Source organism: Danio aesculapii, chromosome 5 (genome assembly GCF_903798145.1).
Source record: "Danio aesculapii chromosome 5, fDanAes4.1, whole genome shotgun sequence".
Classification (NCBI taxonomy): Eukaryota; Metazoa; Chordata; class Actinopteri; order Cypriniformes; family Danionidae; genus Danio; species Danio aesculapii.
This window is the reverse complement of record NC_079439.1, coordinates 7570723-7594397: the sequence shown is the minus strand read 5'-3', so window position 1 is coordinate 7594397 and position 23675 is coordinate 7570723.

Sequence of the window (23675 nt, the reverse complement as noted above, 5' to 3'; positions counted from 1 at the left end):
CTGTTCATTTCTCTGCCGTGCCACAGAACGCCATTTGATTAGTTTCATGTTAAATATCATGCGAATGTCCGTGTCTTGTGTGTGATATTTTAAACTGTCATGTGCGCGCCGTGTCGCGACACCAAGCGGCGCTTTCGGTGACGACCTGCTTTAGTCTCATCAGACCAGAGAATCTTAATTCTCATCATCTTACAGTTCTTCAGGTGTTTTTTAGCAAACTCCATGCAGGATTTTGTGTGTCAAGCCACACGCCATTACACTTATATTGTTAAAATACAGCACAAGGGCTATCAGTTTTTAATATTGTCATAATATATTTTCCTCCGGGGCAACGTGGTGGCGCAGTAGGTAGCGCTGTCGCCTCACAGCAAGAACGTCACTTGTTCGAGCCTCGGCTGGGTCAGTTGTCATTTCTGTTTTGAGTTTGCATGTTCTCCCCGCGTCTGAGTGGGTTTCCTCCGGGTGCTCCGGTTTCCCCCACAGTCCAAAGACATGCGGTACAGATGAATTAGGTTGGCTAAATTATCGGTAGTGTATGAGTGTGAATGAATGTGTATGGATGTTTCCCAAAGATGGGTTGCAGCTGGAAGGGCATCCGCTGCGTTAAACATATGCTGGATAAGTTGGCGATTCATTCCACTGTGGCGACCCCAGATTAATAAAGGGAAAGAAAAGAAAATGAATGAATATTTGACTCCAAGAAACTCGAAAAGGTTTGGAACAAGCAGAGAGCGAGTAAATAACTGAATTTTAATTTTTATGTGAACTCTCTCTTGAAGAGCTTCAAAACTCAAATTAATTCACTCCTTCATATCATCATATTCCCAGAACACAGATCAAGGTCATTTCTTGATCTTCATCTCCACAGGATCCGCTGGTGTGTGAAATCTGCATCTCACATCAGTGTCTGACTCCGATTAATGAACAATTACATCTGTAAATAAAACGCAATTTCTCTGAGAAACATCGTGAACTTGTCACCTTTTTTATTATATATTTTCAAGGCTTCATGTTGTTGATGAAGCTTTGGTTTCTTGTCTTCATCTTCTTATCCACTGTGAGTGTGGCTGCTGTGTCTGGCTTGTTAATTAGTTAGTGTTCATGTTTACCTATCGTTCTGACTGGTGTAAATTTTTACCTTGATCTTGTTGGCATGGAAACGGAATTGCGAAATGGAACCAGTTTATTATTTGAAAAATAGATAAATCAGGGTAGATATTTTTACCACCGAGGTAATAGTAAGAACAGTGGGAAACTAATTAATAAGTCACGATGGGGTATAAAGAAGCACAAGATGTGATTTCAGAAGCAATATTTTGAAATTAAATACAAGGCTCTCTTTGTATTTGAGGAAATTTAAAATAAAAATAAATAAATAAATAAATAAATAAATAAATACAGATAATACATTTTGGAAAACTGGCAAAAAACAAAACAAAAATAAAAAATGAAAAAATGTAATGTAATGTAATGTAATGTAATATAATAATATAATATAATGTAATGTAATGTAATAATATAATGTAATGTAATAATATAATATAATATAATGTAATGTAATGTAATAATATAATATAATGTAATGTAATGTCATAATATAATGTAATGTAATAATATAATATAATGTAATGTAATAATATAATGTAATGTAATGTAATATAATAATATAATATAATGTAATGTAATATAATAATATAATATAATGTAATGTAATGTAATATAGTAATATATTATAATGTAATGTAATATAATAATATAATATAATGTAATAATATAATATAATGTAATGTAATATAATAATATAATATAATGTAATATAATAATATAATATAATATAATGTAATGTAATATAGTAATATATTATAATGTAATGTAATATAATAATATAATATAATATAATATAATGTAACGTAATATAATAATATAATATAATGTAATGTAATGTAATATAGTAATATATTATAATGTAATGTAATATAATAATATAATATAATGTAATGTAATATAATAATATAATGTAACGTAATATAATGTAATAATATAATATAATATAATGTAATGTAATATAGTAATATATTATAATGTAATGTAATATAATAATATAATATAATATAATATAATATAATGTAACGTAATATAATAATATAATATAATGTAATGTAATGTAATATAGTAATATATTATAATGTAATGTAATATAATAATATAATATAATATATTATAATATAATATAATATAATGTAATGTAATAATATAATGTAATGTAATAATATAATGTAATGTAATAATGTAATGTAATGTAATAATGTAATGTAATGTAATGTAATGTAATAATGTTATGTAATAATGTAATGTAATGTAATAATATAATATAATATAATGTAATATAATAACATATTATAATGTAATGTAATATAATGTAATATACTCGTTCATTAATGTTCCTTCAGCTTAGTCTCTTTATTCATTAGGGGTTGCCACAGCCGAATGAACAACCAACTCATTCATTCATTTTCTTTTCGACTTAGTCCCTTTATTACTCTGGGGTCGCCACAGCGGAATGAACCGCCTTCTTATCCAGCATATGTTTTACATAGCAGATGCCCTTCCAGCTACAACCCATCACTGGGAAACATCCATACACACAATTTAATTTATTCAATTCACCTATAACGCATGTGTTTGGACCGGGGGTGGGGGGAGGAGGGTATCGAAGCACCCGGAAGAAACCCTTGCCAAAACAGGGAGAACATGCAAAGAAATGCCAACTGACCCAGCCAGGATTCGAACCAGTGATCTTCTTGCTATGAGGTGACAGCGCTAACCACTAAGCCTCCGAGCTGCACAAATATTTTGATTTAATAATAAAAGATTTTAACATCTTGGAAAATTCAACTTTCGTTTATTTATAATTCTAATTTATAGAAACATTTAGTTCAGTTATTAATAATATACAAGATCTATTATTACAAGACATTAAAAATTAAAATATACATTTTAACACTAATTACTCCAATATTTTTATTAAATCATTAAATCAGAACAGTAATGACAGGCAAAATGGAAAGATAGATAGATAGATAGATAGATAGATAGATAGATAGATAGATAGATAGATAGATAGATAGATAGATAGATAGATAGATAGATAGATAGATAGATAGATAGATAGATAGATAGATAGATAGATAGATAGAAAAAAGAAAATAAAAAAAGAACAAAGACAAAAAAGGAAAAGAAAAAGAGAAATAAAATAAGGAAAAGGAGGAAAAAAGAAAGTAGACAGAAAAAAGAAAAAAGGAAATGAAAAACCAAAGAAAAAAAAAGAAAAACACAATAGAAGAAAAAAAGAAAGCAAAGACAGAAAAAAGAAAGAAAAAGGAAAAACAAAAGAAAAAAAAGAAAATGGAAGAAAAAAGAGAAAGAAAAAAAGAAAAAGACAGAAAGACAGAAAAAAAGGAAAAAAGAAAGAAGAAAGAAAAATAAAATGGAAGAAAAAAGAAAGAAAAATGAAAGAAAGAACACAGACAGAAAAAAGGAAAAGAAAAGTAAAGAAACAGAAAAAGAAATAAAGTGGAAGAGAAAAAAAGTAAAAAAAGAAAGAAAGACAGAAAACAAGGAAAAGTAAAGGGAAGAAAATGAAAGAAAATTATAAAAAAAGAAGGAAAGGAGAAGACAAACAAAAGAAAAAAGAGAAGAAAATGGAAGAAAAAAGAAAGAAAAAGAAAAAGAGAAAGACAGAAATGAAATGAAATTGAAGAATAGAAAAAAATTAAGGAAACAAAGCAAAGACAGAAAGATAGAAAAAAGAAAGACAAAGAAAAGAAAAAATAAAGAAAAAGAGAAAGAAAATGGAAGAAAAAGAAGAAAGAAAACAAAGACAGAAAACAAGGAAAAGTAAAGAAAAGAAAATGGAAAAAAAAGAAAATGAGAATAAAAGAAAACAAAAGAAAATGGAAAAAAAAGAAAATGAGAATAAAAGAAAACAAAAGAAAATGGAAAAAAAAGAAAATGAGAATAAAAGAAAACAAAAGAAAATGGAAGAAAAAAGGAGAAAAGAAAAGGAAAAAAGAAAAAGAAAAATGAAAGAAAGAACACAGACAGAAAAAAGCTAAAGAAAAGTAAAGAAACAAAGAAAAAGAGATAAAGTGGAAGAGAAAAAAATAAAAAAGAGAAAAAGTAAAAAAAGAAAGAATACAAAGACAGAAAACAAGGAAAAGTAAAGAAAAGAAAATGGAAAAAAAGAAAATGAGAATAAAAGAAAACAAAAGAAAATGGAAAAAAAAGAAAATGAGAATAAAAGAAAACAAAAGAAAATGGAAAAAAAAGAAAATGAGAATAAAGAAAACAAAAGAAATGGAAGAAAAAAGGAGAAAAGAAAAGGAAAAAAGAAAAAGAAAAATGAAAGAAAGAACACAGACAGAAAAAAGCTAAGAAAAGTAAAGAAACAAAGAAAAAGAGATAAATTGGAAGAGAAAAAAATAAAAAAGGAGAAAACGTAAAAAAAGAAAGAATACAAAGACAGAAAACAAGGAAAAGTAAGAAAAGAAAATGGAAAAAAAAAGAAAATGAGAATAAAAGAAACCAAGAAGAAAATGGAAAAAAAAGAAAATGAGAATAAAGAAAACAAAAGAAAATGGAAAAAAAGAAAATGAGAATAAAGAAACAAAAGAAAATGGAAAAAAAGAAATGAGAATAAAAGAAACAAAGAAAATGGAAGAAAAAAGGAGAAAAAGAAAAGGAAAAAAGAAAAAGAAAAATGAAAGAAAGAACACAGACAGAAAAAAGCTAAAGAAAAGTAAAGAAACAAAGAAAAAGAGATAAAGTGGAAGAGAAAAAAAGTACAAAGACAGAAAAACAGAAAACAAGGAAAAGTAAAGGGAAGAAAATGGAAAAAAGAAAGAAAAGGAGAAAAAAAAGAAAACAAAAGAAAATGGGAGAAAAAAGGGGAAAGAAAAGGAAAAAAGAAAATGAAAGAACACAGACAGAAAAAAAGCACAAGAAAAGTAAAGAAACAAAGAAAAGAAATAAAGTGGAAGAGAAAAAGAAAAAGTAAAAAAAGAAAGAATACAAAGACAGAAAGACAGAAACAAGGAAAAGTAAAGGGAAGAAAATGAAAGAAAATTATAGAAAGAGAAAAAAGAGAAAGAAAAAGAAAGAAAATGGAGAAAAAAAGAAAGAAAAAAAATAAAATGGATGAAAAAAGAGAAATAAAGTGGAAGAAAAAGAAAAAAGGAAAGAAAATAGACAGAAGGACAGAAAAAAAGAAAAAAAAAGAAAAAGTCAAAGTGAAAATTAAATGAAAATCTAAAAAGGCTTCTTTAATTAATCACCTCTTCATCATCAGCTAATAATAACATTTAAAGAAAGACTACAAAAAACTACAACATGAGCATAAAACCCCTCCAGCCAGCAGAAGTCTTTTCTCACTGCGGTGTAAAGATGAACTAAATAAAGACAGACAAAACCACAGCTCATAAGTGCCATTGAACAAAGACGAGAGAGAGAGAGAGAGCGCAATCTATTATTCATCCACATCGCTCCGGGTGAATTACATATTCTGATATTAGAGGTCTTAATGTACACGGGATTAATCTGAAGTGCGTTAGTCGTGTTTCCTATTAGTCGCTGCAGAAGCCTCATTAATAAAGCAGAGATCATTTCTCTTCGCCTCCTTCAATAATTAAAAGAATATCCTTCACTCTTCATTCACATCCACCACTGTGTGCTGACACATATTAATTAAGAAAAACCGGCCATTAGTGCATAATTAATCTCTCTCACACATGCACACAGCCCGTATGCATCGCCCGTACTGTAACTTAGAACATAAAGATTCCTTAATGGTTTTCTGCAGCACTTTCGGTCTATTATTAAGCTCTTGAACTTTAACATTAAATGCAGAAATTAAACTTATTTTATTTCAGATGTAGCTGGCAATTAAATATTCAGGACTTCATTTAGTTGAACTTAAAATAAAGTAAGAAAAAAACAGGTCTTAAAGCATTAAAAAAAGATTTTATATACTTATTTTATTTTCCCAAAAAGGAAAAACCTTTAAATAAATGTATTTATAATAAATTAATAGACTTATTTACTTACTTATATTTTAAATTCTTTCCTAAAAAGGTAAAAATAATAGATTTACTGTTTTATTTTATTTTTTCTCAGGGGAAAATCTTTAAATAAAATATTTATAATAATGTTTTCCCCATAAAGGAAAACAAATATTTAAATAAATAAATGTTTTTGTGAAAAATTAATAGATTTAATTATTTATTTTATTTTACTATTTTTATTTATTTTTTCACAAAAAGGAAATTTGTGGAATAAAATTTTTTTTTTATAATAAATTAATAGATTTGTTTATTATTTTTTCCTAAAGATAAAATAGATTTATTAATTTATTAAATTTTTTTCCCCAAAATGGAAAAATCTTTAAATAAAAAAATGTATTTATAATAAATAAATTAATAGATTTTTATTTATTTTTTTCCAAAAAAACTGAAAAATTATTAAATATAATGAATTAATAGATTCAATTATTTTATTTTAACTTACTATTTTACACGTTTTCCCAAAAATGGAAAAATATTGAAATAAATGTATTTAGAATACATTTATTTATTTCACTATTTAATTTTTCCCAAAAAGGAAAACATATTTATAAAAATAAATGTATTTATAATAAACTAATAGATTTATTTATTTTATTTTACTATTTTTATTTTTTTAAAAACCCCCAAAAAGACAAATCTTGAAATACATTTATTTATAATAATTTTTTTTCCAAAAAGGAAAAATCTTTAAATAAAATGTATTTGTCATAAACTACCAGATTTAATTAGTTATTTTATTTTAAGTTAATATTTTGTTTTATAATTAACTAATTAATTTGTATTTATATTTTTCCCCCCAAAATGAAAAATATTGAAATAAACAAAAGCATTTATAATAAATTAATTTATTTTATTATTTATATTAAAAAAAGTTCCCAAAAAGGAAAAATCTTTAAATAAAATGTATTTGTCATAAACTAACAGATTTAATTAGTTATTTTATTTTAAGTTAATATTTTGTTTTATAATTAACTAATTAATTTGTATTTATATTTTTCCCCCCAAAATGAAAAATATTGAAATAAACAAAAGCATTTATAATAAATTAATTTATTTTATTATTTATATTAAAAAAAGTTCCCAAAAAGGAAAAATCTTTAAATAAAATGTATTTGTCATAAACTAACAGATTTAATTAGTTATTTTATTTTAATGTTTTGTTTTTCCAAAAAAAGGAAAAAAATTAAATAAATAAATGTTTTTATAATACATTTATTTATTTTACTATTTTAATTTTTTTTAAATCCCCAAAAAAAGAAAAATCTTGAAATAAAAATTATTTAAATACATTTATTTATTTATTATTGAGTCCTGTTTAAAAAAAAAAAAAAAAAAAAGAGAAGCATACATTTTTCCTATGATTTACAGAAGCATTATAGCGTCACGCATTATTTCAAATAGGAATCATTTGCTGACAATAAATGCTCTCTTTAAGGACTACATTTGAAATATTTAGACATAAATAAGCTTCATTCATTTAAAATGCAATCAAACTATGATGATCCAATATAGAAATCTGATATATGACAATGCATGCAAATGACATATATGACATGCTTCATGTTTAGATTATACACATGTATAAGATTATTTCATATCATATATTTCACATATATACCATTCATTCTAAAATATTGCAATAATTGCCATTTACAAATATGATTTTCAACCATTGAAAGTACATGTATATACATACTGTATATATTAGCTCTAAGTGTGTGTCTGTGTGGGTTTATATATGGCCATAAATCAAATTTCTATATGCGACCACTTATTGTTTAATACGCATTATTAAGCGTTATCGTTTTATTTTATTTTTACAAATATATCTGTCACACTAAATTGTGATAAAACATTATTTCACCCAGATTATTAAAAAATATGAAAGTAGACAAATATATCTAATAAATAAATAAATTTAATACAAATATATCTAATAAATAAATACATTTAATACAAATATATCTAATAAATAAATAATTAAATAAATAAATATCTAATAAATAAATAAATAAATAAATAAATAAATAATAATAATAACAATAATAATAATAATAATAAACAACAACACTAACAACAATAGTAATAATAATAAAAAATATATAAAAATATCAATGAATAAATGATAAAACCCATATAAAATGTACAAAAAACTAAAATTAAACTAAAATGAATGTATAAAAACACAAATTAATTCAGATTCTTATCAAACAATATTTAATATACAATACCTTAATGATCCTAAAAGAATAACACTGTGATCCAGAACCATTTAATGTCTGTACGAGGTGTGTGCGTGCATTTGTGTCTTGTATGACGAAATGTCCTTACAAGTATAGCAATACCAGTACATTTTGACCTTTTGGGGACATTTTTGGTCCTTATGAGGAAAACGGCTCACAACTCTCACAGAATAAAGTAATTCAAAAATGTAAAATTGCAGCGTGATTTCTGTGAGGGATTGGTTTAGGGGTGGAGTATTTGGTCTGTACAGTACAAACACATTACATCTATGAGAAGTCCCCATAAGATAGCTGTACAAGTGTGTGTGTGTTTCTCATTGTATTCTAATCCCCTCGTATTGAACTCTTTGATCACATGTATTCAAATCCACACACACACACACAGCGGGTAACCAGTGTCTCATAAATTCTCTCACACAGATATGAAATATAATGGTGGGGTTGTTTGAGGTGAGAGGATCTTGATTAGAAATATTGATGCAGGGCTTTACAGTACAAGAGCTTGTGAAGAGTCAAAACCTCCAGTCATGATGAGCAGCAAAGCATATTCACAGTAGAGCTGCGCTATTATATTCACCATGATTGTTTTGTCACTCATGTAGGAAAAAACAAAAAACACGAGAACAGAAATCACGAGCAAGACGAGTAAAATTAACAAGTGGATAAAAGTGCCCACAAGCAAGTGGGTAAAGTTACAAAGAGTTATTTTAGACACAATTTTTTACAATACTTTAGACACAGTCCTTATGGCTTTTTTTAAAATAAGGACTGTGTATGTCTGAAGGGATTAAATGAAGAACTTCAATTGTCATGTTTCCTCTTTTTTTTTTCTTTAACCATTGTTCCCCATTATGATATATATTGTATTTATAACCCACAAAGCAAGTTACTCATTCATTCATTTATTTATTTACTTTTACCTATTTACTTTATTTTATTTATATAGTTTATTCATTCATTTCATTTTCATGCGCTTTTCTGGGGCAGAGTTAGGGCTGCTCGATTATGGGAAAAATCACAATCACGATTATTTTGGTCATAATTGTAATCACAATTATTCAAAACGATTATCAGTTGAGGTCAAAATTATTCGCTGTCCTGTGAATGAATGAATGAATGAATATATATATATATATATATATATATATATATATATACATATATATATATATATATATATATATATATATATATATATATATATATATATATATATATATATATATATATATATATATATATATATATATATATATATATATATATATATATATATTCCCCAATTGATGGTTAACAGAGGAATTTTTCACATTTCCTATAAATTTTTTTCTTCTAGAGAAAGGTTTATTTGTTTTATTTCGGCTAGAATAAAAGCAGTTTTTAATATTTTGAAACCTATTTTAGGGTTAATATTATTAGCCCCCTTAAGCAATATTTTTTTGATTGAATTAAGCCTTTGAATGTCACTTTAAACTAAATACTAGTATCTTGAAAAATATCTAGTAAAATATTATTAACTGTCATCATGACAAAGATAAAAGAAATCAGTTATTAGAAGAGAGTTATTCAATCTGTTACGTTTAAAAATGGGTTGAGAAAAATCTTCTCTCCGTTAAACAGAAATTTTGTTGTTTGATTAGTGAAGTTTAGTTATAAACAAATTTCGAGAGGATCACGTGCTTATGATTGCTAGCGGCTGGATCGTTCTGCCCAATCAGATTTGTACAACCGAACGATGCGGAACGCCCACAATAAAAAAAACAAAAACAGGAAAGCGCAAACAAATGGGATGATGGCGTCCGCCGCTTATCATTAATAGACAAATAAATATCAAAGAAAAACAGCACATCGGTAATAAGAGAACATCTTTGTTTCAAAGTCACAGACACCAAACAAAACCCAGGTCATTTGTAAGAGCCGTCGCAGAATTGTTGCTTACTATGGCGAGGGAGGCGAGTGCAAGTATTTACAACGCTCCAACTACTTAAACGCAGAAACTGTGCACAATTTCACTGCGTGTGTGTTTGCTGGATCGTCTTTCACCGACACTTACAGTAGAAGCCCCTATTTCACTGCGATTGAGAGAATAAAAGTAAAGTCCATTTCTCTCTCTTACTGTGGCTCATTTGACCGGCTGTGTGACTCTTCCTCTTCTGTTACACTTCTGGATACAGACGAGCGTGCGAGTTCTCTCCACCGTGTCTATCATGGATCAACTGTGACCGCCGCTGCAATGTTGCCAGATGTAGCTGACTGATTCCAGCCCAAAAATTATCCAAAACCCGCTGAAATGCCTATCCAAAACCGCCCAATCTGGCAACACTGCGCTGCTGCAGTTTATCAGTGTCACTCATCGGTGAACAGCACCTGTGAGGTAAATTATAAAATTGTGCATGGAAAGCATCGTCAATGCACCGAGATTTCTAATTGAACCGAAGGCATGATAATCAGAAGCGAACCAAACCGTGAGACCAGTGTAGGTTCACACCTCTAACAAGCAAAGTACAGTTTCAGAGTTGTTTGCTAATATAAGTTGATATCTTTTCAGTTACATTCACTGCATTTTATCTGTAAGAAGCTACAATCAGAGCTTCAGAAGCTGAAGCTTAACTACAATATTAAAATCGAAAATCAAATCAAGACAAAAAACAAGACGCAATTAGATGTTTTCCCCCAAAAATCACCCAGCTCTATTTGAGAGTGTGCGAACATTTTAGTCATGTCATGTTTTTTTTGTTAATAAAATTGTGTCATTTTATCATCAATTCAATTTTGTATAAAAGAGGCTCTTCGAACTCTGAAAAACTGCCAGAAGTAAATTTGCAGCGTTTAACAAGGTAGTTACTAAAGATAAATAAAATGACTGGAAATTTCAGCCAAAATGTCTGCATGTGTGAAAGGGTGTAGTGCTGCACACCTTGGAGTTACTCAAACACAACTGCGCATTGAATTTTCACTTTAAAATATATCTATTTTGAAGTATTTCTGTGGTGCTTCTTAGTTATCTTTGCAGCTTTCCCATTTACTTTAATGACTTAAAAAAAGAGCAGGTTCAATATCTTCAAAGATGAAGATAAGAAGAGTAAATGAGGCCGTAGTTTAACTTTTTAGAATATGTTTGACAAAATAGATACATAAATGATGTCTAAATGATTTCATACTTTACATTAATTTCTATATATATATATATATATATATATATTTATTTATTTATTTATTTATTTTCATATTTTCCAAGTGATGTTAAACAGACCAAGGCTATTGGCCACCATTTCCTTCGGGTTTTTTTTTCTTATGAGGAAAGTATTATTTGTTTATTAATCAGTATTTATAACTAAAATATTTATTAAATCTACTGTTTAAAAAAAAAATTCTGTCCATTAAGCAACAATTATTAAAATATGTTTTTAAAAAGAATTAAAATGTTACAGGAGAGCTAATGAACTGCTCCAACTGCTCGTTAATGCAAATTTCTAATCAAATCAATCACATGGCAGCAACTCAATACATTTAGGCATGTAGACCTGGTCATGACGATCTGCTGCAGTTCAACGCGAGCATCAGAATGGGGAAGAAAGGGGATTTAAGTGACTTTGAATGTGGCATGGTTGTTGGTGCCAGACAGGCTGGTCTGAGCATTTCAGAAACTGCTGATCTACTGAGATTTTCACGCACAACCATCTCTAGGGTTTACAGAGAATAGTCTGAAAAAGAGAAAATATCCAGTGAGCGGCAGTTCTGTGGGCGCAAATGCCTTGTTGATGCCAGAGGTCAGAGGAGAATGGCCAGACTGGTTCTATCTGATAGAAAGGCCACAGTAACTCAAACCACTCGTTACAACTGAGGTCTGCAGAAGAGCATCTCTGAACGCACAACATGTTCAGCCTTGAGGCGGATGGGCTACAGCAGCAGAAGACCACACCGGGTGCCACTCCTATCAGCTAAGAACAGGAAACTGAGGCTAAAATTCACACAATAGAAGATTGGAGAAACGTTGCCTGGTCTGATGAGTCTCGATTTCTTCTCCCACATTCGGATGGTAGGGTCAGAATTTGGCATCAACAACATGAAAGCATGGATTGATCCTGCTTTGTATCAACCGTTAAGGCTGGTGGTGGAGGTGTAATGGTGTGGGGGATATTTTCTTGGCACACATTGGGCCCTTTAGTACCAATTGAGCATTGTGTCAGCGCCACAGCCTACCTGAGTATTGTTGATGACCATGTCCATCCCTTTATGACCACAGTGTACTCATCTTCTGATGGCTATTTCCAGCAGGATAACGCACCATGTCATAAACCATCATCTCAGACTGGTTTCTTGAACATTACAATGAGTTCACTGTACTCAAATGACCCCTGCAGTCACTAAAACTCAATCCAACAGAGCACCTTTGGGATGTGGTGGAATGGGAGATTCACATCATGGATGTGCAGCCGACAAATCTGCAGCAACTACATCCTACCATCTTGTCAATATGGACCAAAATCTAAGAAATATTTCCAGTACCTTGTTCAATCTATGCACCAAAGGATTAAGACAGTTCTAAAGGCAAAAGGGGGTCCAACATAGTACTAGTAAGGTGTACCTAATAAAGTGGCCAGTGAGTCTGTATATTTTTTTTTCCTGTAATATGATTTGCTTTTTTTGTAACAAACAAACGCAGGCAAGGTGAACAACTCTTCTGGCACAAAAATCTAACCGACCCCAAATCTTGCGAACAGCAGCACATAAAAACACTTCATAAAGTCATGTATTCAGCATGAATAGATTTATTCATCACTGGTGATTTATTGATTAATTGCGCGTTTCATGTGTCTGATCAGTTGCCAGACTTGCGGGTTGATGCTGTTGGATGTGAGTGACTCTAACAGACATCAGAGCATGTAGCACAGCGGCAGAGCGTCTGACAGCACAGTGTGTTACTGCAGACCAAAGCTGTCATCTATTTCTAATCCACTGTTACACAACACTGATGCTTCCATGGTCGTGACTGAAGGCCAATGCAAACTCGCTCTCGTTTAAAAAGGACTCTTCTAGGGCCAATACAAATTCTACTTTTTTTTAAGCTTACCCCTTCCTCTTGAGCCCTTGAAGCAGAGTGTGAAGGACAACACTACAACAACCTAATACGTCATCAAAAGTTGTCACGAGCTCTTCATATGAGATCGACAATGGTGACTGCTGTTATTATTCCAGTTGGTAGCTTACAGTTATGTTTTGGTATTTACCTTCAGGAAATCGCCGAAGGCAACAATATCATGTTATCATAATAACAATATAATGTGGGAATAAGGTCGTAACAGTACTGTGTATTTACATCTACATTATTTATCTGTGCCTATAGTCATCTATGTAAACACAAGAACACACATAGCTGCATGCGGAAGTCAGGACATGCACAAATTTGTATTTTTTTGTCATTATTACGAATTTTTACAACAAACAAACATATGTTTTAATACATTAATAACTGCGTTTGTGTTTTACCATCATGTATTAAAAAAAAAACAACAACAACAAAAAACATTACAATAAAAACAGCCAAATTTGGCTATTTATAATCACTAATAATTACTCCTGTATCGCAGTCCCACAAGACTCTGACACTTGAATACCCTGTCAGAAAAGTCTAGTGGCTGGGAATGACCTTTTGGCAAGTTCAAAGTTCAAAACTAGATTAAAGACCTATTTTTTTAGTAAATACAGCCCATAACGGTGTGATACATTAATGTGCTCCACGCATCTCGTTTTTATACACTATGAACAGCAGCTACGCTAATTATTCTCTTTATTCTCTATTTCCACCTCGGAATACTCATCCCGAGACCCCAGAGACTATGTAGCGCCACTGATGCGATCCAAGACCAGCGACGAGATGATACAAAGGTTTCCATAATCCTGGACCAGGCCGTATCCTGAGCAGCTGCTGTGGTGGTCATGGAGGAGAGGAGAGCATGCGGCTGATTCCAGTGACACTCCAGGGACAGAGGAGTCTCGCTGACATCCAGCTTCTCCAGCACCTAGACTGCAGCATTGCACAAGATGTTTTGTCACCGGAGATTTGATCGTGTCACAACGGAGTCTGGTTTCTCTCAAGGTTTTTTTCAATTCTTCACTTTCGCCAATTGGTGAAGTTTTTTCCTCGCCGCTGTAGCCACAGGCTTGCATGGTTCAGGACCTGTAGAGCTTTGCATCGATGGATTTGTTCTTCAGTGTTTGGACTCTAGTAGTGAATATTAAACCACACTGAACTGAGCTACACTGAACTTAAACACTTAAAACTGGACTGACACCGTTTCAATTTACTATGATCTTCTATGTGAAGCTGCTTTGACACGATCTACATTGTAAAAGCGCTATACAAATAAAGGTGAATTGAATTGAAAGTGTCCTGGTATGATGTTAATGAGCAATTCCATGCAAATGTCAACCTTGCCATGAATTTTTTTTTTGCTAAAATATCAAAATAGTTTCTGCGTTTTTTGTGTAGGCTTGTATTTTTAAGTGCTTTAAAAATATTCAAAAATGTCTCTGTCAATGTTTTCAAACAATTATATTTGATTAAGTCACAATTTCACATCTGTCACATCCATAATGACAATTTTTCCTCATAAATGCAAAACTGTTAAATCAAATAAAAACCAATGATTTTTGTTCTATAGTGAGCCAACTCTTATCCTTTTGATTAGCATTGTATAGTTTGGGTTGTGCAGTTTAATTCACAGAATTTCTACAAAGTATGTTGTATACTGTAAACTTGCAGACTTTGTCAGATCCATAACGCATGTTTATTTTACTAATTTAAAATATATAACGTTTCAGACATTGATGATCAGATATTTTTCTGATCCCACAACTCTGTGGCTAGTTGTTTTGATATACAAACAGACGTTTTAATTTCATGTTACCAAATACCTCCTCTGTCAATTTATGCTTTGAGATTTTACTGCAGGTCACATCCATAACGCTGGAATTGCTCTAATGTTGATCTTATGTATTTACATAGATGAATATGGACATGGTGTAAATACACAATACAGTTACGATCTTACTGCCACATTATATCGTAATGATAACATGATATATGCCTTCAGTGATTTCCTGAAAATAAATAACAAATAATGCATTTGGAATAGCTCATCCTATTTCTTAGGGGTAAATTTTCAAGCCCTTCCCCTTCACACTCTGTTTCAAGGGCCAAGGGGAAGGGGTACAAAAATAGAATTGGGATTGGGCCAAAACCGAGGTCCTGACTCTCTGTACATGTTAAAAATCTCAGGATGTCCTTCGAAAAAGAATAGGGGTTTAACTCCGGCATCCTGGACAAATTTGTCATTATTATATTAATATTATATTAATGCTCCTGTTATAAATTCATTTGACAAGTTCACTGGGACATTCATTTTACATGACAAAAGGGATCAGAAAAATATTCATGATAATTGTAACGGTATCTTGACATTCATGTTTACGACAACAAGTCACCTTTGCTTTAAAATGACATAATTGAGCTAATGACTCTTAAATCTTTCCCTGCCAGTGTTTTTATTAAAAGTTTCCAGCCACTGCCAACATATTTGATGATTTTCACCTAAATTTGTCAGTCCTCTGAGTATTTTTCGGCTAGGAATAGGACCATATTAAATATCAAAATAAAGAACCAACTCTCCACTTTAAGAAACAAAACAAAAAACATTTTATTCTATCTTCATGTCTTATACCCATTTAAATGCAGGTAGGTTTCATGAATTTTTTTTTTTTTTAATTTGTCAATGGCAGGGTAAGAGTTAATGACAAATCACATAAGCATGCATCAAATTTCCTTATTTACATTCATAACATTTATCCAATCCAGGTTCATTCTGATTACGCACCCCTATATTCATTTCTAGAGAGCGGCAAATATGTCCCAGGAGCTATGTTTTACTGCAGTTTTTGTTTTCGCAAATCCACCACAGGCCGCTGTGTATGCTTTTCAGATCTCAAATTTCTCTTGTGAGTGCCATTCGTGCCTGCTGTTCTCACGCAAATCTACCAGAGGTTGCTGTCGACTGACCCACCCTCCTCCTTCTCTAAACACAACAACCGACAGCGTTTTCAAAAGCAATACAGAAAAAGAAAGCCTTCACCTGATTTTTTACCACATTTTCAGATTTTACCTCATTCTCACCCTGTTATTTACTTGTTTATTTTATTTTTTGGTTTTGTTTTAGTCTTACTTTAATTTTCTGCAACCGTTCTTCGCCGGACTCGACGAAATGCAGTACACTAGAAATGTGTATAGGGGTGCGTTTTCAGAATGACCCCATGTTGCATTTACTGTATCATGTTATGCTTATAAAGGTGTCTTATACTGTAAACAGTGATACCAAAAAAATTACTAAAAAACAAAACCATAAACAAAAATATCAATAAATATAATCCTGTAAATATTATGTTTGTGCATACAAGTAACACAAATGTCCCTACTTAAGAATTAATCAAATATTCTGACATTTATTTAATTGTTTGTGACATTTAAAACAATTTTCAGTGTAAAGCAGAAGACAAACAAATCACATGCATCAAATTTCCTTATTTACATTCATACCATTTATCCAACCCAGGTTCATTCTGATTACGCACCCCTATATACATTTCTAGAGAACGGCAAATACGTCCCAGGAGCTATGTTTTACTGCAGTTTTTGTTTTCACAAATCCACCAGAGGCCGCTGTGTATGCTTTTCAGATCTCAAATTTCTCTTGCAGGTGCCATTCGCGCCTGCTGTTCTCGTGCAAATCTACCAGAGGTTGCTGTCGACTGACCCACCCTCCTCCTTCCCTAAATACAGAAAAAGAAAGCCTTCACCTGATTTTTACCACATTTTCAGATTTTACCACATTCTCACCGTTATTTACTTGTTTATTTTATTTTTTGGCTTTTGTTTTAGTCTTACCCGCTTTCTGCAACCGTTCTTCGCCGGACTCGACGAAATGCAGTAATTTGTGATCTCCAAAAATGTGTATAGGGATGCGTTTTCAGAATGAGCCCATGTTGCATTTACTGTATCATGTTATGCTTATAAAGGTGTCTTATACTGTAAACAGTCATAGCAAAAAAATAACTAAATAAAAACAAAACCATAACCAAAAATATCAATAAATATAATCCTGTAAATATTATGTTTGTGCATACAAGTAACACAAATGTCCCTACTTAAGAATTAATCAAATATCCTGACATTTATTTAATTGTTTGTGACATTTAAAACTATTTTCAGTGTACAGCAGAATACAAACAAATCACATGCATCAAATTTCCTTATTTACATTCATAACATTTATCCAACCCAGGTTCATTCTGATTACGTACCCCTATATACATTTCTAGAGAACGGCAAATACATCCCAGGAGCTATGTTTTACTGCAGTTTTGTTTTCGCAAATCCACCAGAGGCCAATGTGTATGCTTTTCAGATCTCAAATTTCTCTTGCAGGTGCCATTCACGCCTGCTGTTCTCGCGCAAATCTACCAGAGGTTGCTGTCGACTGACCCACCCTCCTCCTTCCCTAAACACAACAGTGTTTTCAAAAGCAATACAGAAAAAGAAAGCCTTCACCTGATTTTTACTACATTTTCAGATTTTTTCCACATTCTCACCCTGTTATTTACTTGTTTATTTTATTTTTTGGCTTTTGTTTTAGTCTTACCCGCTTTCTGCAACCGTTCTTCGCCGGACTCGACGAAATGCAGTACTCCAGAAATGTGTATAGGGGTGCGTTTTCAGAATGAGCCCATGTTGCATTTACTGTATCATGTTATGCTTATAAAGGTGTCTTATACGGTAAACAGTCATACCAAAAAAATAACCAAATAAAAACAAAACCATAACCAAAAATATCAATAAATATAATCCTGTAAATATTATGTTTGTGCATACAAGTAACAAAAATGTCCCTACTTAAGAATTAATCAAATATCCTGACATTTATTTAATTGTTTGTGACATTTAAAACTATTTTCAGTGTACAGCAGAATACAAACAAATCACATGCATCAAATTTCCTTATTCACATTCATAACATTTATCCAACCCAGGTTCATTCTGATTACGCACCCCTATATACATTTCTAGAGAACGGCAAATACGTCCCAGGAGCTATGTTTTACTGCAGTTTTTGTTTTCGCAAATCCACCAGAGGCCGCTGTGTATGCTTTTCAGATCTCAAATTTCTCTTGCGAGTGCCATTCGCGCCTGCTGTTCTCGCGCAAATCTACCAGAGGTTGCTGTCGACTGACCCACCCTCCTCCTTCCCTAAACACAACCGACAGTGTTTTCAAAAACAATACAGAAAAAGAAAAGCCTTCACCTGATTTTTACCACATTTTCAGATTTTTTCACATTCTCACCCTGTTATTTACTTGTTTATTTAATTTTTTGGCTTTTGTTTTAGTCTTACCCGCTTTCTGCAACCGTTCTTCGCCGGACTCGACGAAATGCAGTAATTTGTGATCTCCAGGAATGTGTATAGGGGTGCGTTTTCAGAATGAGCCCATGTTGCATTTACTGTATCATGTTATGCTTATAAAGGTGTCTTATACTGTAAACAGTGATACCAAAAAAATAACCAAATAAAAACAAAACCATAACCAAAAATATCAATAAATATAATCCTGTAAATATTATGTTTGTGCATACAAGTAACACAAATGTCCCTACTTAAGAATTAATCAAATATCCTGACATTTATTTAATTGTTTGTGACATTTAAAACAATTTTCAGTGTACAGCAGAATACAAACAAATCACATGCATCAAATTTCCTTATTTACATTCATAACATTTATCCAACCCAGGTTCATTCTGCTTACGTACCCCTATATACATTTCTAGAGAACGGCAAATACGTCCTAGGAGCTATGTTTTATTGCCGTTTTTGTTTTCGCAAATCCACCAGAGGCCGCTGTGTATGTTTTTCAGATCTCAAATTTCTCTTGCGAGTGCTATTCGCGCCTGCTGTTCTCGCGCAAATCTACCAGAGGTTGCTGTCGACTGACCCACCCTCCTCCTTCCCTAAATACAGAAAAAGAAAGCCTTCACCTGATTTTTACCACATTTTCACATTTTACCACATTCTCACCCTGTTATTTACTTGTTTATTTTATTTTTTGGCTTTTGTTTTAGTCTTACCCGCTTTCTGCAACCGTTCTTCGCCGGACTCGACGAAATGCAGTACTCCAGAAATGTGTATAGGGGTGCGTTTTCAGAATGAGCCCATGTTGCATTTACTGTATCATGTTATGCTTATAAAGGTGTCTTATACTGTAAACAGTGATACCAAAAAAATAAAAATAAAAACAAAACCATAAATATCAATAAATATAATACTGTAAATATTATGTTTGTGCAAACAAGTAACAAAAATGTCCCTACTTAAGAATTAATCAAATATCCTGACATTTATTTAATTGTTTGTGACATTTAAAACAATTTTCAGTGTACAGCAGAATACAAACAATCCTAAAATAAAAACTAAATTACGGTGCAAGAAACCTTGACGTAGCAAATGGACCATTTAAAAGACATAAAACCCCCTCTAAAACGCTACAAAAGCGCAGAATACGGCCGTTTTTAATTATTCCACAGGAGGTTTATGAAAAACCAGAGTGGCATACGGCTTTGTACTTATGCTTAATGTGGCAAGACTGATCATAGATCATTTGACATCTGCTTTATTAGATTAACAAACTGTTCCAGCTGTCACACATTACAGGCCGTTTCGGTGCGCAATCACAATCACTGCAGACACAACAGGACAGAGTAAAGCACAAATACCACACAACAGACAATCTGTATAAAGCCAACAGCAAAATCTCCCAGTGAATCACCCTGAAGTCGGAGCCCAGGAGGACACCGGAGGCCCTTTAACACTACAGCACCTGCAGACACCACACATATCCTGAATATAAAAGAGCAGGATATACTCAAGGCACAGGCTGTATCCGAAATCACCCCCTCATTCACCATTCCCTACATTAATCCACCAATATATTAATCCACTATGGCCAATTTAGTTTATTTAATTCATCTATAGTGCATGCGTTTGGACTGTTGAAGAAACCAGAGCACCCGGAGGAAACCCACGCCAACGTGTGGAGAACATGCAAACTCCACACAGAAATGCCAACTGACTCAGCCGGGACTCGAACCAGCGACCTTCTTGCTGTGAGGCTGCAGTGCTAACCACTGAGCCACTGTACCATCCTCGATCAATACAATATAGTAAAATTGTATTAACCCTCATGTTGACTTACTGGTCAGAAATGACCATTATAACTAGAGATGTCCAGATCCAAATCGTACCATTTGCTTCCTATGGAGTCACCATCATGTTTCAATTACATCAGTTTGACCGCTTGAAATATCCTTAGCCCGGCTCTTCCAACCAGTAGTTTGCTGTTAATGAAAGATGAGAGGAGCGCAATAATAACCCCCCCCCCCACCCCCACCCCCCCCCCCTAACTCATGAGTTATTACAATGTAGCGAATTAAGCTCATAAAATGTTAAATATTATTAACAACAAGTTATTATGTATGAATATTTGAGTTGACTTTATTGTTAACGGTAGCTGAACTAAAATTACATTAAATTAAACTGCTCGTCTGTTGGAGCCTACAATCTATTTGTCAATTAATTCAAAGATCAAGTAATTTCCTAGTCTGGAAAATTAATCTTACTACATTAATGGATTAGTTTATCCTGTTGCCTTATCTTTGAGTTTAAGTAACTTGTTCTGTGTGTAAAAAGCAATGGGCTCAAACGTTTAATAATGGTAACAAAAAGTTAAAGACAACACATCTATTTACAACATCCATGTATTCGAGAGAGAGAGAGAGAGAGAGAGAGGGGGAGGGAGAAAGAGAGAGAAAGTTGCAAGTCCATGTCAATATCCTAAAACCAATCAAAGAAAACTGAATCACCTTGTTTTAACAAAAGCCGCATTTACACTGCACTGTTCAAGTGACTCAATTCCGATTCTTTTCTCCCATGTGGCACAGATCGGATATCGTCCATGTACTTGCAAGCAGGAACAAATCACATGGATTCTGATTTACTCAAATCAGATTCAGGCCTTGTTCATATGTGGAAATTTATCCGATATGAACCGGATCTGTGTTCTCGTGTCTGCCGTGTAAGCAGGTAGATCAGATTTTCACCTGTCAATGCGAGTCGTGCATCCTTAAAAACCATAGCAAATGACATCAAGTCTGACACTTTCTTTTCAGAACAGACTTCAGCCGAGTCCCAAACCTTAAATCTCATACATGAGGACTTAAACAGCTTTCATAGTGTCATATAGCACAGGTATTAAGCATGTTAACAAGAGCAAGAGAGCGCAATGTCCGCCACGTAACCAATATAAACTAAAACTAGCGCATACATCACATGCATAAATTACACCATGGACATTACATTAAGATACCTAAAGTTTTAAAGCCTATATATCAAAAGAAGATGGACAAATTAGAACCTTTCTGTCATAAACTATAGTAAAAGAGCTTGTCAAAAGCCGCGAACATTACATACAGGAACAGAGAAAAGAGCACTCTTTAATTATCAGCTGTTAATCAGCGCCCGCTCTTTTTTTTCCCCCTGGTCATTGCACCTTTGCCATGAGCTGTGTAAATGCAGACGATTGGATACGAGTCACTTTTAAAAGATGATGCAAGCAGGTCATCAAAAAAAATCTCCAGTAAATAAATAAATAAATAAATAAAATAATAAAAATAAATAAATTATATATATATATATATATATATATATAAAGCACTTTGGTCAACATCTTTTGTTTTTAAATGTGCTCTATAAATAAAGCAAGCAAACACAATAAATAACAATTAAATGACACTTAAATAATTAATAAATAAAATAATTTAGTTCCTGGTTTCTCTAAACTGTATCTAAAAACAAAATCAAACTTTCTGGCTATATTCATAGGGATATAGGTGTATTCAGGTCTCAGGTTGTTGAGTTAAAATAAGAAGAGGTGAAGGGCCAAACCTGCAGTGAAGGGTTATAGAGAAATATGAACTCACACAGTTAGACAGGAGAGCAAAAACACTGTGTACAAATACCACTACAGAGAGTGAAAGAGCTGGAATAAACAAGTCAAGAGTCAAACAATGCACTGAAATAAACCTGATAATGATGCATACATTGTCAGCATGGAGATACCATTGCATCACCAAAGAACTAGTTTTTTTTTTAAAGGCAACATATTTTAGAAATAGTTTGTATCATTCACATCCTCTAGTTCATCCAGGGAGCTTACTGAACCTAGACTACAAAAACTGGTGTATAAGACATCACATCTCAGGTTTTCACCACCATGTATTGCTTTTTGGAGGAAAATCTATGCATCAAAATGGTGATGTGTGTTAAATTGTGCTGTATACATTAACATTTATATTAGAATGTTTCCGTATGAATATTAAAATGATATATACAGTTCTGTGAAAAAGTTTGGACACCCAGAATTTTTTTTTCCAAATCAGAAGATTTAAAGAGCACCTATTTAACCTCTTTTTCAAGTTTTAAGATAAGTAATTTTTGTCTCCAGAATGTGTCTAAAGTTTCAGCTCAAAAAACAAAACAAAAAAAAAACAGTCAGATTTATTATACCTTTGTGTATATTGGAAATTTGAGCTGTTTTGAATTTGTAGTAGGGGTGGGCTGTTTCTCAAGCAGTTTGTGATGCATTTTGGAAACAGGAGATGAGCCCCTCGTCTAATGCGCCACCTGGCTTGAGAAACCCGTTCTCAAAGACTTACTTTTAGTCATTATTTGGGTAGCACACATATTCTGAATGCCTTCTGAGTGCCTCAAAATGGATCCTATATTTAACATCAGAAAATTAAGAGACTTATTGTGTTTATTTGACTGTGAACACCATTCACCTTATTCTCCGCGTACGAGCGGGCGCAGCCATTTGAATCTTTTTGGCTCGAAACTTCCGGTCTCATTCACGTCCATTCATTTTTAGAGGTTAAAAACAGCTCGTAATGCTGCTTTATGTTGTAAACTGATCTTATTATATTATTCTACTTAAGTATAGTCATGCAAACACTTGTTTGTAGAGAGAGTAGTTTGAGTGGTAGGGGTGTCCCAATTCTCTTTAGCTTGAAGGCGTAGGGCTAAGGGGAAGGGGTCATTTCCCCTTTTGAACAGAGATTTTTCAGGAGCACACTTGAAACCAAAGGGTAAGAAAATTTCCCAGAATACACCAGCCACAACGGCAGCATAGCTGTACTCGGAAGTAAGGAGAT